Source organism: Delphinus delphis, chromosome 3 (genome assembly GCF_949987515.2).
Source record: "Delphinus delphis chromosome 3, mDelDel1.2, whole genome shotgun sequence".
NCBI classification, from domain to species: Eukaryota; Metazoa; Chordata; class Mammalia; order Artiodactyla; family Delphinidae; genus Delphinus; species Delphinus delphis.
In genome coordinates this window covers 66,403,864-66,417,136 of record NC_082685.1, presented here as the reverse complement: position 1 = coordinate 66,417,136, position 13,273 = coordinate 66,403,864, and the positions used below count along the sequence as shown (strand labels likewise).

Below are 13,273 nucleotides of genomic sequence, written 5' to 3'. Positions count from 1 at the left end.
AGAAAAAAAATGTCATTAACTGTTTATTCTGGACAGAGAGTCAATGGACTAGGTTTCAATATTACAATTCCTTAGATTCGTAAAGTAAAATTACAAATTTTTTTTTTACCAAATTTTTCCTCTGAAGTACTGTTGACAATAGAGAAAAATTGATAAAAATTCCTGACATTTGGACGAATACATTAAAATTATCAAGTGTTGATTTTAAAATTGATGCTAATTTTATATTTAACGCCATAATAAGAAAGGGATGCGATAAAAGGTGGTAATTAAACCATAGGCTTTGGAGCAGAGCAGATAAGAATTTAAATCTAGGATATGACCCATCTAGTAAAACTGACAGATATATCACATTTATCTTGGCAAGCTGCGAATGGACAATGACAGTATTTTCATAAAAATTTTAATATCTTGATGTTATGATTTTAGATTTTCTCCGTATGCATTGGAAATGAGAAGATTTGGTATGGAGCTGGATGATTCCACAAATGTTACCAATACACGTAAAAATATTTGTTTTTGTAGATTATTTTAGTCTGCGACCTACAGAACTGATTTTACTGCTGTAACAGATTGAGTAAACAAGAACTTAAGAAGTAGACATTTCTTTCTCTCTTGTATAAAATTACAGGAGTTGGTCCAGGACTGTAGGGAGGTATCACAGTTATTAGAAACCCAGAATGTTTCCACTGTGTAGCTCTGCCATGTATAATAAGAGTCTTCCATCTAACAGTCAGTAAAAGTTGCCCAAGTTCTTGCTATTACGTTTCATTCTAGGTAGTGAAATGGGGCAAATAGAGGGGAGGGCTTGATCCTTTTAGGACATACTGTCAAAGTTGCACATCTCCCTTTGGGTCACTTTTCCCTGGCCCCTCCTTTCTACTATGGCAGGTGGAAATTATAGTCTTTAATTTAGTAGCTATACACACAGATAGCAAGTGAGAGTCCTATAATTAATGGAAGAAGGGGAGCATAGATAATACAGGAACTCTCCAGTGTCAGTTACAGTCCCATTTATGTTCCTGCCAGGCAAGAAGAATCCAGAAGGAAGGGATCAACATTAGTCTGGATTACACTCTGCTTTCATTTCTACTGCCTGTTCCCACCAGTTTCCTGGATCTCTCAGGGACAAACAAACAGATGGGCACTGCTGCCTTGACACGTGGCTCTTCTCCATAACCGACATTTTCGAAACAGCATGGACCTAAGTCTTAACCTTAACAAATTGGAATATACTCTAAAGAGCTAATTGAAGAAGGAATTTCAGTAAAACCAAGCAAAACAATGAAAGCATTTAGAGGGTTGAAAATGAAGTGTATCAAGTAACAACAAGCAAAGGAAAGGTTGATTGGATAAATATTCCTTAATTGGCCTTGATGTTTAGATAAAGACATAAAACCGAGTTCAGAGTACACAGTGTTCAAGTCTACTAAAACATCATTCCATTTGAGAAACTGAATTTTCTTAGTTAAATCTTGTACAAATCCACCATCTTTCTGTCCTTACATTTCTGGGACCTCTGGCCACTTCTTCACTCTTTTGCTGATCTTTTAATCTTATGAAGCCTGTCCTTGTCTCTGGGTCCCCTGAAAATATTTTTCTATACCTTAGTTTAACCTGTACCTTTGTTAACCTGAATTCCTTCTTTTTTGGTTCTTGGAGATCTTCTGGTGTTTGTCTTCTGAAAACTTACCCTGAACCCTTACCTATGACACTTGGTTATATTATGGCCTCTGAAATCGCCGATTATCCAGTTTTGAGGGCTGGTTCTCCTGTCGGTGAAATGATGGTCTTTAACTCTCCTTCACAGCAGCAGGACTACTTAGTTCTCCTTGATAGACATCATCATTTTCTAGAGCTGACCAATGTGGTCTGAATGTTTGTGGCCCCTCCAAATTCATATCTTAAAATCCTAACCCCCATAGATGTCAGTATCAGGAAATGGGGCCATTGGGCGGTGCCTAGATCATGCAGGCAGAGCCCTTATGAATGGGATTAGTGACTTAGAAAGAGGTTCCAGAGGGATCCTGGTCCCTCCCACCATGGGAAGACACAGGAAGAAGGTACCATCTGTGAACTAGGAAGAGGGGGCCTCACCAGAACACAATCATGGTGGCACTTTGATCTTTAAATTCCCAGCCTCCAGGACTCTGATCAGTAAATTTCTGTTTTTTATAAAGCTACCTAGTCAGTGGTACTTTGTTATAGCAGCCAGAACGGACTAAGATGCTGACCATTCTGAATTAGGTCTACCAGGAAACCAGAGACTGACTCTCATCTCTTCCAATTTCAAAGCCTATGGTATCTTTTTAGAATGTCAATTATCTTTATCTCTGAGATGCTTCAAACTCTAAAATAATTTGAAAGGATTTAACTTCAGATTACCAGACTTGCTCAATCACCCATCATTTGAATATTCTCTTAAGAAAAGGAGGAAGTTTTCTAAGATTGCACAATTGTCAATAATTCATTTATTTCCTGCTACTAGATTATGAATAAAATGTTTTATTAATTTCTGTAATTGATCTTCATCTTGTGCTGTCCTCTGGATCATTATTGGTCTCTGTGGCAGTTTCCTCTCTGCTACATCACTGGACACCCTAATGACACTTCCTGTTGATGTGTACTGCTGATAAACTCAAGACCAGTTCACTTGCTTTGGTTGGGTTTCACTGGTCCTTCATGAACACCTTGCCCCAGCTTTGTTCTTTCTCTTAAAACAGACCACCCCTAAGGATTACCCATAATTTTCAGGGGCAACTGAAATAGAATGCCCTTATCCCTCATCCTGGCAGGCTTATGACAGAACTGCTGGCCCAGTCCTCAGCTGTCTTTTACCTTCCTACTGAAAACACATGAAAACTTCTGAGAAATTGGTAGGCAACCCCTCTCTCAGCCACTTGTAGCTCACTATCTGGTAGCACATGTTGTATACAGACTTCATTAAAAAGATTTAAAATTTTTCCATTCTGTACTTAAGCAAGCCAAAAATAAGACTCACTGCTTGGGACTGTCTTAAGTTTATTTGTTTTTTCCCAACCATTACCCACTCTGAAACCAGATTTTCAGTCTGGAGTAATAAAAGTCCAGTTGACCATTCACTCCTCACATTTCTCTCTCTGGACAGCTCTCTTTTATTGCCCTTGGAAATATCTCCATCTACTCCCTTCTTAGGTGGGAACTTCCTGCTTGATATAGTGAGTTTTCTTTGCCCGTGACTGGAGTTAAACACAATATTTTCAAATTATATTTATTACCTCTGTATTTTCTGCTAATATAGATATTTCATAATTCACAGAAAATTTTAAAAATATTAAATATAATAGATGTAATTCTCTCTTCTTTATACAAAACATAATTCTCTCTTCCTAGACAGTTGCAATAGCCATTTAATAATTCTCCTTTCCTGCTTTTTCCTCTCTTCAAGTTGTTTTACAGCCAACAGCATAAGTGATCATTTCAAAACATGAAACAGACTGTGTCATTCACCTAAGGTTAAGTTTTCTACTTGGCCCTCCAATGGTCCAAAGATGATATTTGTCTCTTTAACCGGAATTTATAGATCTATGAATCAATGTCTTGAAGATTTACCTCTGCATTTGTTGTTCAGAGTACCTAATAAATTTCTTTCAAAAGTGTTCAAAGGCTGTTTTCATCTTGATGTCTATTCCAAAACACCAAGTCTCCAGGTTTTGGATCATGCAAGAGTTGATTAGTTGGACTTTGAGGAAAAGTTGCCCATATCTTTTGATAAGACCGTGTGTACTGTATGAGTTCCCTGCACTATATGACCATGTCATCTTGCAACAAAGTAGAGCCAGAGATCATAAGTGATATCATTGGATTTATGAGTTAGCCTTTTCTAACTTCTAGAGAGCCAACTAACTGCCAAGTAAGTTGATGTCTTTGGAACTATAGCTATGGACATTACATTGGGCCGAGGAAGTTCAACTGTTTTGGAAAGTTTGGCTCAGTTTAACATAAGAATTCCTTCCATTTGCCTGCAGATGGAGAATGGTACAGATTTGGGATCAACAAACATTTTTTATGAAGTGTCAGATAATAAATAATTTAGGTTTGTGGCCCCTTTGGTAACTAGGGTAACTACTCAACTCTGCTGCTTATCATATAAGTGGTAATAGACAATATGAAATGAATTTGTATTCTAATAAAACTTTATTTTTAAAAACAGAAGACTGGATTTTTCCCATGAGCCATTGTTTGCCAACATGTGGCAAAGACAATGGTGTATTTGATTAAGTGGTAGTGCTTTGTAGAATTTATTAATGACAGTAATTCTAAAGGTAGTTTAGGGTTTCCCAAGCAAGAAACATGAAACTGAGTTGTGTTTTTGGTGTTCTCAGAATTGTAGCTCTTCAAGACAGAAAGGACTCATCCCATCCTGAAAATAAGCAGACAACAGTGAGAGCAGATTCATATTCCATTGCAGTGGGTACTAGTATGGAGTCCATTTTAAGGTATTTACATGGGTCCTGAAGTTTGACTTCTGTCCATGTCCCACCTTGACAATTTTGCTAGAATTGTACTGTTGGCAGGTGAGGCATGGACAAAAGACATACTCCATGATTTTTTTAAAAAATTTGCCTACGCTGTTGCTTTAGAACAGTGGCCAATTTATTCCTGCTGTGGTGGAAAGAGCTCATGGTAAGATCTGAGCAAGGTTTCACATGACCTCCTCTGCCTCAACCAGGTTACCATCCTAAGAATGTCAGGTAGTCTTTTAATGTAGTTTATATCCCAGTCATTTACAGTATTTTTTATCTGATGTTGAGGCTGAATTGTGGCATTCTATAATGGTATGTTTGAACTCAACTGAAGACTTGGTTTGGAGATATGTCACAAGTCTCTTTGCAAGGATGGCCTGGACAGTATAACAGTGAGCCAGGGCAGTCCCTTAATGCTTAAATCAGCCAGTTTTTAATGAGTCTTTTAAGTGCCTTTATAATGGAAACTTCCTTTGCACCTTTAGGGTGTCTATAAAAGTTCCTTGGCTTGTCCAGTGTTTTAGGTTTCTTTCTGAGATTAGGAAGACTCACTATTTTCAAGACATCTCAATGTCATGGACACCCAGAGATATATCTACAGTGTGTTTATAAATCAACTTTTTTTTCTCTAGCTAGTTGGAAACTTCTAGTGAAGGCAGTCAGTTTTGTCATTTGAACTGATTTACCTCTCATTATGGGATTATATTCTGAGGATGAAGTCAAATCTATAACAGAATAGCCAGACTAATAATTTCTCATTTCTGTACGTGATCCATCAGTAAAGAGTCAAGTCTAGATTTTCCTAAGGAGTTTCTTATAAGTGTACTTGGGGCATGGACAATTCTGAGACAGATACTAAACACTTGTTTCTCTTTCTTTTGATAAAAGAAGCAGAGAGTTTGACGTTTACGTGTTACTATGATGAGTAGTAATATATAAAGGAGAATATAATAATATTCATGAAATGTAAGCCAACTTGTGATGAAATAAGTATTTTTCAGTAAGTTTCAAAGTTTATTCAGTCAGAGGAACATTAGACTCATGAAAGATCTCAAAAATTATGTCAACAGAAGCCTTCCTGTGTTGTACAGCAGCTTCTACAGCTTGAGGAAAGATGGGATAGCCTTTGTTAATGGATCAAGAGAAATACTGTAATTGGCTATAAACCTGACCAGATGGTGTATGAATGCATAGAGAGAACTGTTTGTGAAGTTAGGCAAACCTGAAGTAGGGAGTTGTTAGAGCTAACTTCAGTTTGCAAAATGCAGTCTCTTGTTGGGAACCTAACGGGAGAAAATGATTTCAGAGAAAGTGGGAACCCAGTGTCTGAAAAAGCTCGTGAGAACTAAAATTCTCCTGAGTGGTGTCTTCATTACCTGCCTAGGGGTGCTTTCAATGACTTAAGGTCAATTAGAGGTAAGAGGATTACCTCCTGAGGCATATTATGCCTCAGGTGGCAAATTATAGTTTTTTTTTTCTTGATACTTCGTGTTCTTTTTGTGGAAGATGAGTTTTGGATTTTTTTTTTTTTTTTTTTTTTTGCGGTACGCGGGCCTCTCACTGTTGTGGCCTCTCCCGTTGCGGAGCACAGGCTCTGGACGCACAGGCTCAGCGGCCATAGCTCACAGGCCCAGCCGCCCCGCGGCACACGGGATCCTCCCGGACCGGGGCACAAACCCGTGTCCCCTGCATCGGCAGGCGGACTCCCAACCACTGCGCCACCAGGGAAGCCTTGGAATTTTTTTTATCTTAAGTTTTGCCAAAGATAATCCACATTTTTGGATGAGGGTGGAATTATTGGTGAATTCGAGATCTTGCAGAGCCTGTGAAAAGACAAAGCTCATTAAATCTTGGTGGCATGACAGTACATGTATACTAGTTGATTCTCCCAAGTAAAAGTGAACAAGTGTTGACTACCTAAATGTAAATGGATTTGAAAGGAAGCAGAACTTCAATCCATAACTAAAATATGTTTCAGGTGGAGTTGAAGGAAAAATAATACTTACAAGGGCTACTGCAGGGATGAGTCCTTTGTCTGTTAGTCCTTCAAGAAAGGTCTTATTCCTTCTTTTTCTTCTGGTTTCAAATGGTGTTGTACAAGTTTGGGGAAATGTTTGGATGTGTCAATATGTATTTGGTGGGTTTAGCTTCAATAATCTTATCAATACAGGTAGAATTTTTGGCCCATAAGGAGTCTGGTATCTTGTAGAGATCTTAAGGCTATGTCTAAGTGCAAAGTAAGTCTGTGTCCAAATTAACTGTGACTGTACTGGCAGTAGGGAAGACCTCCTAAATTTAAAACATACTTTCTGAGGATCTCACAATTCGGCATTTCTACTTACATAATAAATCTCTTCAGATTAAATTGTTTGATATGGTATTATAGAGGAGAAAAACATTTTTTAAGGCAAAGGACAGCAGATATTCAACCAAAAATTAATAAATGTTTCAGTATTTTAAACCACTAGATTCCAGCTGAATAGTCCTGGATATACTTTGTGTATCCCTAAAAATCATAGACTCAGAGAATTTAAAGCTATAAGAGATCTTTAAAGTACATCTATTTTAACACTTTTTACTTACAATGAGGACCCTAAGAATGTTGAAGCAAGAATAACAGTTTACTTCTCTTTATATCTCTTTCCAACATTTTTTTTAAAATTTTTGGCTGTGTTGTGTCTTTGCTGCTGCGCACGGGCTTCCTCTAGTTGCGGCGAGTGGGGGCTACCCTTTGTTGCAGTGCGCGGGCTTCTCATTGCGGTGGCTTCTCTTGTTTTGGAGCACGGGCTCTAGGCACGTGGGCTTCAGTAGTTGTGGCTCGCAGGCTCCATAGTTGTGGCTCGCGGGCTTTAGAGTTCAGTATCAGTAGTTGTGGCGCACGGGCTTAGTTGCTCCATGGCACGTGGGATCTTCCTGGACCAGGGCTCGAACCCATGTCCCCTGCATTGGCAGGTGGATTCTTAACTACTGTGCCACCAGGGAAGCCCATCTTTCCAACATTTTTATAGACAGTTTTTGACTCTGGTAAAGTGTCTTATATAGAGTTTAAACACTCAGCAATTATTATAAATATAATGAAACCTAGATCTTACAGGATGATCAAGTTTCTGCTGAAGTTACTCTCCTAGAATAAAGCTAATTGTGTCATTCTCTAGTTTAAAATTATCTTCTACTTTTTGCTTTGCTTCCAGAATAATTTTCAAACCACATAGTCTGGGTTACATGTCGTTTACAGTATGGCACCCAACTACTTCTTGAGTCACTACACTCCAAGTGTCCTACACTACTACTATTATCACAGTGCAAATCTCATCATTCATCCAACAAGCCCTACTATGTTGAATATATATTCATAAGGTAAGTTAAGGAAGGAAATTTTCTAAATTCTCTTAACAGTTGTTCTTGTTAACAGCATCTATACTTAAGAATTTTCTACATATTTATATTTTAAAGGTATCTCGTTATATTATACCTATTTTGTTCTCTTCACTGAATATTAACATATATGGTCCAAACCTACAATTTTATAATGTACTTGACAGTATGCAATTAGGTAGTCTTGGAACTTTTCTTCCTAAAAATAAATATTTCAATCTTCTATCATCTATCTACCTTTTTTAGCCCTTTGAGTTACTATTGTAGTTTCCTCTATACTCTTTCCAAGTTCCTTTCGCATAGAAAATGTGATGTATCACATAAAATAGTTTATAGTATTTGTCAAGCATTCATTATAAGACTTAGTCTAACAAAGTGATGATGCAATCTACCCTCCTGCTTATGCATGAATATGTATTATGTTTGCATATTAACAGTGGCAGTTCATGACTGAGTCATAGCCACCGATGAGTCATTTTCTTGATTAATTATGTTAGGCCTGTTTTGAGCTGTACAGCAAAACTATGGAATATGCATAACTGGATTCTGTAGTTTAAGACAGGAGCAGATATTCAGAGCTTGTATTCAACCTATTAAAAGAGGGAACCAAATAATAAGTCATCTATGATGTCTTTTTAGAGTAGTTTAGCAACAAGTATTGCCTTATAAAAGTTGAACTTCAGCTTCACTGAAGAATGTTGCTGTTTCACCTACATTCACATTGGAAAATGAATGACAACAGCTGTCTTTTATAATCAGTTTAGTTAAATTCCAATCATGTTTTCCAACAAATGAAATTTTGACTCTAAAAAGCTCTCTTTCCAGAGACTTCCATTTTACATAATGAAAGTGTGATCCAGGTCATAATATTGTCCTGGTTACTTCCTGTTTGAGTAGCTGTTACTCCCTCTGCCAATGATACCCCATATCTATACTCCCCACATATGTATTCCAAATGATCATTGACAGTAAAAGAGTCATATGACTCAAATAGGTGTAACCTGCCTCTTCCACAGCTCCAGGCCTGTCAGCACAGTGGGCTCAATGATCCCTTAATTAAAGAGCCTTAGCTTTTATTATGTTGTTGTGGTTCCTTAGTGCCCATGAATTCAGATACTTGACTGTCTTGAGTTTCCTTTTCTGAGAGAGAATGACCTAGGTTTTTTTCTGCCTCTTGTAAGAATTGTGGAGTTGGAAGATGATCTATATTGGAGAGACATCTAGACTATGAATGCTTTTGATGGTGTTATGCAAGTTGTATGATCATTCTAGGGTGAATTGTTTTCCTTATCAGTGGCAGTGATAAGAATACCTATCCATCTCACAGAATTGTTGTAATATGTTCTTTTAAAATAATATGCATGAGAAGTTTTTCTTTGTTTTTAGTTTAAAATCTTATGTAAATGTAAAATGGCATTGTGATTTCACTTCCTCTTCAATCAGTACCCTCTACTGGTTTTTCTTTTCCAGAAACCACGTGCAGAGATCTACATCAAGGTCTGGAAGAATGGTAGGCTGAAAAGCAGTTGAGCTGTTAGCAATTACATAGCCTCACTCATTTTGAGCTGCTAGGGCTTCTTCACGTATTAAGAACCTACATACATCAGATTAAAATAAAACAATCCTGAGACCTCACCCTTATGTATAACAGATTAAATGTTTGCCATTATATTTATACAATTTACAATTAGCCTCAATGCTTGAGTAGACAGAGTTTTATGTGAGTTCATGACCATCAAGAATCTATTATTGATGATGACACTTAAAGAATATTAGCACTCGCCATTTCTAACCCTTGACTAGTTGGTATAAAGTCAAATTTTCCCTCATATAGCCTATATGTTGACTGAATATCTACTCTTCTTGATTATTTTCAGAATCTCTCTATTGTTGGGAGCAGCTATGTGCCTATCCAAAAAATTATATTTTCTGGCCTCCCTTGTTTATGGGGGTGGCTACTAACATGTGAGCAGAACCTACTGAGTGAGCTTGGGGAAAATTCTTTAAGAGCTCTGGAACTAGCAGGGGATCTTTTGCTTTTCTCTTTTCCTTTATCTTCCTATCTGCAATGCAGTCATGATTATGGGTGCACAGTAAACCATCTTGTGTGCATATAATGAATTTGAGGATAGAAGATACACATTAAGGATCGTGGAGCAAAAGCATATGAGGAACCTGGGCCCTGACAAGTTTATGAAGTCAGGGACTTCTCTGGCTGTCCAGTGGTCAAGACTCGGCACTTCCACTGCAGGGGGTGCTGGTTCGATCACTGGTTGGGGAAATAAGATCCCGCATGCCTCACGGGGGCGCAAAAAGTTTATGAAGTCAGCATCCTAGCTCACGTTATGTGAGAGCAAAAGACATTCTGAAATTAAGTATAAGCCACTGTTACATTTCAAGTCTCTGCTATAGGCAGCTCAGTATAATTCCTAGCGTTTATTGCCCTTCATAAAATAGGCATATTTATTTTTCTTTCTTTTCACATAATCACAAAACAAAACAAACAACAGTAACAAAAAAGACATACCACTATATGTATGTTTCTGCTAGTACACATGTAAGCAAATGGATCCATGATAGCATATGAAGAAGTTGGACAATCTGTATATTCATATTTTCACTATGACTCATATTCAGGCATTCACAGGTGTTGATTACAACAGTTGCTATAAAATGTTTGTTTCAAATTTGAAATGGATTCACTTTAAATGCAAAGAAAAAAATGAATCTTTAAACAAAACTTTCTCCTCTGGAGACTGATGCTGGGAAATGTCAAAACAATGGGCAAAGTATGACTGAAGGGCCTCCAGTGACTGCCAGGTCCTAAGTGTTCCAGAAGATTAGCACTGTCATAAGCTTAATTATGGTGGATGGTGATTAGGCATTATCTTTGGCTGTTTTCTCTGGCTTTCTTTTTCTGACAGGTCTCTCATAATTAAACCCAAATTGGAATGAAAAAATAAGAAAATGTGCCATTTTAACCTACTTCTTAAAAAAGAAGTCAGCCAAAATCACACATCAGTTCATATTTATTCAGCTTGAACAAGGAAAGCAATGCCATTGGAAATTAATCAAGTTTCAAACAAACAGAAACAAAAAGAAACTGTGTACCTTTCAGATTTATGTTTAAGCAGAAGCCATTGTTCTCTTTCAGGGACTAAGAAAGATTTAGACGTGAAAATATGCAAAACCGTAAGCCTTTGGGAAGAAACAGAGGTATGGGGTAGGCGAGGGAGGCTTGTCAGCATACATATATGCATATAAAACATGTAATATAAAAACATTTGGAAGAAAAGGTAGCATAATGGAAAAATTCAGAGCGGTTATTTGCTGTTATCAAAATAAGAGCATATATCACTTTCTTATTCATATTTTCCTATACTTTCTAATATAATGAACATGCATCTTTTATATTAATAAAACTATTGAAGAAATATATTGACTAGAAATGGTGTTATCTGCCACTTTTTGATGTATAATTCTTACTCTGTAATAACCATATCCTCATTTTTACTCTCAGCAAAAAGCAGTATCAAGTCCTCATTCTTTATCATAGTCCTTCATATACGTTGTGGTGCTTTTAAAACTCTACCCATAAATGCTTTAATGCTCCTTTATTCAAGAGGTAATGTTTCATTCTTCTACCTGTGAGCATGTGCTAGACTTAGCAACTTGCCTCTAACAAAAAGAATATGCCAGAAATATGTTGCTTCTGTGTTCAGATTAAAAAGATAGTGCCTCTTTTTTTCTCTGATCACTCCCCATGGGGGAAACCATCTGTCATATTGTTAGCAGCCCTAGGAAGAGACCCATATGACAAGGAATTAAGGCCCTCAGTGCAACAACCCATGAGCCACTGAGGCCTGGCAACAAGCAGGGGATAAGCTTGGAAGTAGATCCTTTAACTCCATACAAGTCTTGAGATGATATTGCCCCGGCCAACATTGTGACAACAACCTGATGAGACACTCTGAACCAGAACCACTCAGCTAAGCTGTAGCCTGATCCCTGACCTCAGATATTGTGAGATTAATGTTTGCTGTCTTGAGCTTCTAAATCTTGGGATTATTTGTTACACAGCAATAGATAACTAATACACACATACATGAGGGTTATCCAAAAACATTCTTGGAATTCTTGGATAAAATGAAATTCCCCAATCTCTAGCATCTCCAAAAACTAAAAATACGTATTATCCAAAATACGGGTAAATACCAGAAAGCTAAGCCAAACAAAGCAGCTATAAAATGGAGGAAGGGGTTCAACAACAATCCATATTGGCCATCAGAAATAGATAGAATTCAGAAATCACACACAACATTTACTCCTGGTTTTCTGTTCTTCTCAAATCAACAGGTGGAAGTATAGGGAGAAAGTGACTGGACATGATTCTGAGAAAAATTCTCTAACACCCGCCCTTTGAATATGAACCATAGGTTTCATCCCAGACTAGGAGGAACGAGAAACAGTGAGTGGCTTTCAAGGGAATTTTTTGAAGGCCTATGGCCTGTACTCTTATATTTGAATTTATATTGTCTATCATGTTTTCTGCTTTCTAGTTGTTTTGCCTCATCTACATTTTTCTCTCACTTCTTACATTTTTAAAAATTATTTTCTCTTCATTTTCTTCCATCTTCTAGTTTGGAAATTGCAAAACATATTCCTATTCTTCAATTGGCTTGGTTACATTAATAATTTCTGCAAGTATGCTTTACTTGAAATCTACAGTTATCTCTACGGTTAAATCTACAATATCTCTACTCTCTTGCAGACTTCAGTGACTCTTGAATTTAAGGTCCATATGAGATACTCCAGGACCTTGTTAAAATGCAGCTTCTAATTGAGTAGGTCTAGGGTGGGCCTGAGAGCCTACATTCTCATCAGCTCCTGGGTGAGTGAGATGCTCCTGCTCCATGAGACACACTGTAAGAAGCTAGGCCTTAGGCCCACATAACTCCTGCATTCCTCTTTAGAATATATAGTCTCAACTTATTATTATATTTAAGCCTATGTGATTTTTCCTTTTTTAAAGTACTATAGATATTACTCATTATTTTATGTGAAGTCTTATTTATAGTTTTCCATTTTCTCTGGTCTTCACTCCTTATGTCTTATACCTGTCCTTTGGAGTCATATTTTTCCTGTTTGATATAATTACCTACTAAAGCAACTTTTCAATTTAAATGTGTCAGAAAACATCTTTATTTTGCCTTTATTTTTATTTATTTATTTATTTTATAAATTTATTTATTTTATTTATTCATTTTTGGCTGCGTTGGGTCTTCATTGCAGCGCGTGGGCTTTATCTAGTTGCTGAGAGCAGGGACTACTCTTCGTTGCGGTGCGCAGGCTTCTCATTGTGGTGGCTTCTCTTGTTGCAGAGCACGGGCTCT

General features: G+C 37.3%; 1 protein-coding gene across 1 annotated transcript in view; it reads left to right on the top strand.

Moving 5' to 3' along the window:
• The window catches only part of ISOC1 (isochorismatase domain containing 1), a 204,321-nt gene extending 191,400 nt beyond the window's left edge, over window positions 1-12,921 (top strand). Inside the window, exons 8-10 of the transcript XR_009518962.1 lie at window positions 7,697-7,862; window positions 9,351-9,390; window positions 12,237-12,921. The gene's annotated coding sequence lies outside the window, so the exon portion shown is untranslated. The remainder of the gene's footprint in view (window positions 1-7,696; window positions 7,863-9,350; window positions 9,391-12,236) is intronic.
• The last annotated feature ends 352 nt before the right edge of the window (window positions 12,922-13,273 follow it).